Source organism: Lygodium microphyllum, chromosome 6, assembly GCF_053477565.2.
Source record: "Lygodium microphyllum isolate KBCC chromosome 6, Lygodium_microphyllum_v1.1.10, whole genome shotgun sequence".
Taxonomy (NCBI): domain Eukaryota; kingdom Viridiplantae; phylum Streptophyta; class Polypodiopsida; order Schizaeales; family Lygodiaceae; genus Lygodium; species Lygodium microphyllum.
The window spans coordinates 81534856-81540713 of NC_141140.1; positions in this window are offsets into that span (position 1 = coordinate 81534856).

The window sequence follows — 5858 nt, forward strand, 5'->3', positions numbered from 1 at the left end:
AATCAGCTTCTTTAATTAACCTTGTTAAGCACTGGTTCCTTCACGTAATCTTATCACGTGACATATAAAAACAACATCAAGCAAGTTCTTTTAACATCTCATCATTTTATCTTTGAAATACAAGAAGTTCCGCCCGTAGGCTTGTCCATAATCTGCCCGAAGGCTAACCAGTAATCTCCAGGGATCACTATTCCAAGCTTCCGCCCGTCAACTAGTATGCGGGCCTCGAGATCCAATCCCGAGTCACGTTAGCCTCTTGTGCACGACCCGGAAGGCGAGGGATTTACGGCCAGAGCCCCCCCTGGCACCCAAGCGTCCTCCTGCTCTAAGTAGAACTCAACGGAGAGACCTCTCGCGGGCGGGTTCGGTCCACATTCCCGGCGCGGTCAACAACCCCCTTGGTTAGGGTCATGCAGGCAATCGAGGGTAACTGAAGCTGCCTCTCCCTTCAGGCCTTTAACCTAAAGTATAGGTACTTATTTAATTTGTAATTCATAATTCAAACAGAGCCCTAAAATCTCTAGCAAGCACAAACATTTCCATTAACCAACCCAGTTGTATGGCAAACTGCTAAGGAAGTGTTCTTTCCTTTTTGAGTATATCAGCAGTCGTTCTCAAGGTGTCTTGTAACTTGGCAAGATCCCTTATATTCCGGTGTAGGGCATACCCAACTTGGTTAACCCTAAGGTACCTTAGATGTGCTAGTTTCTATTTTACAACTTTCCTTATTTAGAAGGATATCCAAAACTACGTCTTTTTGCAAGATAGCTTGCGTAAGGATCTGCCGTCCTTGATGAGGGTTTTTTTTTCCTTTTTCTCCTTGTGAATCAATCACAAAATGATTTCATACATGTTGCGCAAGTCCTGCGATGGAATAATCTGTTTAGGTTCTTTAAGCTGACGTATGTCAGGCCTAGGGTTTCTTCATTTAGGGACAAACCCTAGTTTCTTATCTTTATGAAATTATTGTCCTTACGGTAAGGAAAGTAGTCAAGTGTTTAGGGTATGAATGTTTCTATGTTTAGATTGGTTCGGTTAGCTTTTGGAAGGTAATCTTACTCGTCTTGTCACGGTTTTACTATCCTTGTGACAATTTTCCCAATCAATACAGTTTAATTTGGCATATAGCATAATGCCAAGATGATACAAAGAGCGACAATACTCCTTGGGACAAAAAGGCCTAGCTGAGAAATTGGTGTATACACACTTTATTAGTCCCAAGTCCTCAAATAGCAGGGGAAAAGTGTTAATAGAGTGTCATCCAGCAATTCCCTATTACATTTTCTTTCCAAATGAGTTCGTATATCTAATTTTTATACTTGTTAATTCCTAACATTTAACTTCCGTTTTCTTTAAAGATGAACTCATGCCAAATAACAACAATTGCCTTGCTAAGATGTGCAACTAGCAAAGATAACTCCTAGTAATTTGAGCATCGAAAGACCTTTCATGAATTTAGCCATTTTACCATGATTCATTGCGAAAGGAATAAGACTAATGGTGCAAGATATAATTTCTACACTTTAGGAATATATTACTATAGTAAATGGTTAATCTTGCCTATAATTTTATAATGCTTGATGCAATTTGAAGAAAGCTAATTTGTATACATTGTCATTCATAAGCTAACTCCTTCGTTAAAAATAACTCGAACAAATATATCTATCCTTAACAATTTTTCTTTGCATGATTGACTTAAAACCGAATTAACACCAAGAAGAAAAACCTGGCTTTGAGGTGAGATATCCACATGGATACTGGGAGATGACCCTCCCGTAGCTACACCTTGGACTTCGGCGGCGTCGTAGTTCGAATGTGAGATAGCCTTTTCCTTTTTCTTCTTGGAATTCCACCGTCTTCTCCTTCCTTTTCTTTTACCTTTTCCCCACTCTTCCTCCTTCAATCCCTCTACTTCCCTCCCTATCTTTTATCTCATGGCTATTTCTCCCTTACGGAATACCATACGAGGCCACGATGAAGAATTGGATTTTTAGGACATGGGAGTGTGTGGACACCGGCTTGTTTGATAAAACGAAGAACACAAAGCTCAATTAAGAGAGCACTTGCACAATAAGATCTAAAAAGTGAGTGAAGGAATTAATGCAAGAGAATGGAAGTCTGCAAGGTAGCCTAAGGACAAAGTAGGCCTATGGGTGTGACTTGAATAGTCTAAAGAGGTATGAGGAGGGGAAAAGGGCAAGGGCTTAGGGGGGAAAATTAAAACCTAGGAGGGGGGGGAAAACAAGGGGGCTTAGGGGGGGGATTTAAAACCCCGGGAGGGGGGAGAACAAGGGGCTTAGGGGGGGATTTAAAACCCCGGGAGGGGGGGAGAGAACAAGGGGCTTAGGGGGGGGATTTAAAACCCCGGGAGGGGGGGAGAATAAGGGGCTTGGGGGGGGGGGGGGATTTAAAACCCCGGGAGGGGGGAGAACAAGGGGCTTAGGGGGGGGGGATGAAAAGGATCTAAGAAAAATCGGGAAGGGGGTTTGGTTTAGTGCAAAAAGGGAGGGTCTTAGGAGGGAATTCAGAGGGGGGGTAGTCCCAAGCCACAGAAAAGGGGGCTTAGGAGGCCCAATCCTCGGAAGCTTTCAAAAAAACTGAAGATCCACATGGACGTTGACGGCGGGCAGGAGGTAGGCGTCTGGGGATGACATATGGCTTCAGGCAGCGACGTAGCGCGGAGTCCCCCACAGTGGCGTCGACCCAGCTCCTCCTTCCTTCATGACTGTCTGTAAGTCGTGACTCCTTGTACGGCAGCGGGGCCTTCCTCCTCCCTCGGCAGCAGCATGCTCATGGCGATAGATTCATCCTATTCTCTCATGGCCTCCCTATTTCTCTCTGTAAAGCACCCCCCCCTTGATTAAATAGTGGAAGGGAGGGGGATCTTTCCTCATGGCGTGCCAACACGCATGGTCCCCCTCCCTCCTAAGGCTCCACCAAGGAGCTTACAGCTCCTTCTATTCCCCTCCCCCTCTAGCTCGTCAGTGGGCTGGAGGGATAAGGGGGGAATAAAAAAAAATTCGATAAGTCCCATTTATTCTCTCAATGCAGAATATTACAATTAAGCTTAGCAGCTTTTGGATATGAACCCTTCTTTGGTACTAAAAATGAGAATGTTAATAAGTTGATCGAGAGATTGGAGTGGATGGCTTACCAAGATGGAAGGGACACTGATGCAAATAAGCTTCAAATGATCAGCATGTTGCTTGAAGGTTCTATAAGATTATGGTGGAACTCACTAAATGAAGAGATAAGGGAAAATTTGAATGAAGTAAAAAATGAGTTCCTTACAAGGTATGCAACTAAGCAAAATCTTGAGAGTTTATGGAAATCTTTGGAAATGATGTTTCAAGGGGAAAATGACAAAGTGTATAAATTTGCTGTGAGATTTGAAGTAAAATGGATAGAAATTGCACAGAGTATGGAGCAACCTCTGATGACTTTCTTGAAAAAGGACAAGTTTGTTTCATTGTTTAGGCCTGAAATTAGAGAAAATATTCTGATCAAGGACCCTAATACATATGAAGATGTAGTCAAAATAGCCAAAGAAAAGTAAATCAAAATACAATTGAGGTCGGATCAATCAAGAGGTATTGTTGTGCATGCATTTTTATAGACTAATCAGGTTGCCACTATTGCAAGAAATGCACAACAACAAGCTATGAATCTTCATGGGGAATTTGAAAGAGTGGAGAATGGAACTAAACAAGACCATAGGAAACTTGATGATGATGTGATTAAAAAACTACAGGAATAGTTGGCAAATCTAAATTTGAATATGAGCCTATTGCAAGCAAGGAAACCTCAAATGCAACCTAGATTTAGAGGACCTCCAAGAAATAGATGGGAAAAAATGCTTTAATTGTAGGGAGAGAGGTCATATTGTTCCTGATTTCCCTTATCCAAGAAGAATAGAAGGGAAGATGTATCCCATGCCACAACAAATCCTAGGCAAGATGCTAGACCTCAACAAAAACAAAGGCCACTTGAACTAGCTAGGCAACAATTGGAAAGAAGACCTGATGAATGCACATCGAGTATGAATCTGATCAAAACTAGCATGTCCTAAAATGGGGAAAATGCAGATGTTTTAGCTAACAACAGAGCCAAAGAGAGGGATATTGAAACTGAAACTTAGAGGGAAGCAAGGATTAAAAAGGCATGGGGGATTCACTAGTAGTAATAAGGAGACGTCACCTGCGTGCAAGAAATATATGAAAATACCCCTTATCTACCCCCTATTTATGGGACCTTACCTTATAAAATGTACCTTCATTCCCTTAAATAACCCCCCTCCCTTACACTCACAAGGTACCATACGGTGAATGCTAGTGGACTCCCTAGGTAAAAAGGGAAAAAATAATCCAGAAGCCAGCAACGAGAAAACTAGACAACGAAGGAAGATTCAAATGGGGTACTTTGCTTTGGGAGTCAATCAAGTTCCTTACAACTTGCTTGACGATTTAAAAGGTAAAAAGGCTGATGTTACATATAGTCAACTCTACTCTATAGATGAACTCACTCTCTGAGGAAGCAATGGCATGAATTGGTTAGTATTAGGAAAGGAAAAACCTGAATTGGGCATGTTGGAGTGGTATACCTATCAAATGGGAACACATTATACCTTCCATGGATGCATGGATACACGAAAGGAAAATTGATCAAGTTTATGTTGATGGTGGTGCGCATGTTTGCGTAATCACTGAAGAAGAAATTCTACAAATGCATCTTAAAATGACATGGAAGTCATTGTTTAAGGTTAAAATGGCAAACATCTCAAAAGTGGAAAGTTTAGGAGTCATCGAGAACTTGGAGATCAACATTGAAGGCCAAAGAGCATGTTTGGATTTCTGTTTTATGCCTGCAAAACTTGGGGCATATCCTCTCATTTTGGGATGAATGTGGTTGGGTAAAATACCTAGCAAGCCATCTAGCATGTGCAAAAGGAGACAAGGTATTAGCAGAAAGCAAGGCAAAGGCTACTAGCACAAGATTAGAAGTCAAACAACACATGTTTCTCATTACCATCTTGGAGGTCACACACTCAGAAGAGGAGGAGGCCATTGAAACTCTAAAGAGGAAGATGGAGATCATCCATAGAGTAATAAAGCTTGGGTCCAACCCTAAAGAGCGAGAACCAGTTTTAGCCAATAGGGCAGTGCAAGTATCTATTAAGAGGACACGACTGACAGTCCAAGAGGTGGAGCTGCCAGACTTTAAGGAGGAACAACAACTACAAGAGCCAATGAGAGGGGAAGAGCAATAGGTATTACCAAAAGAAGAGGGTCAAGACTTTGGAGTAAGGCAACAAGATGAGGAACAGGTCCCTCAACTACCATCTCCTAGACTAGAAGCCCAATAGAAAGTACAAAGTGAGGATGCAATGGCTTAAAGAAAATCAAAGGCCATGAAATTAAGGAATAGGCTACTAGAGCAAGTAAGAAAAAAACTCGGGGAACGACCCCTAGCAACCCTAGAAGCCCCCATTCTGCAAAGAGAAGAATGTTTTCTAGTCAATTAAAACCTAGAACTCGTGGTGTGGGAGAAGTGGGAGAATAAGAGCAAGCCCTTCGAGTTCACCTTTTGTTACCCACCCACACTAAGCAGGGTGTTATCCCCTAAAGTGGTAGAGGAAGTGATCATCATGGGTTATGCTTGGGGAGTGGTAGAGTATAGAAAGAGAAACAAATCCAACACTATGGGGGCAGAGGCACATGAATACTAGAAAGACAAGGTCATGGAGGTACCCATGAATCTTAAAGGGTACAAATCATAGTTGAAATGGAGGAGGAGAATCTAGGATGGGAATGTAGATGCATGGATGTCATTTTGTAGCACCCTGCAGCCCCAGGAATGAA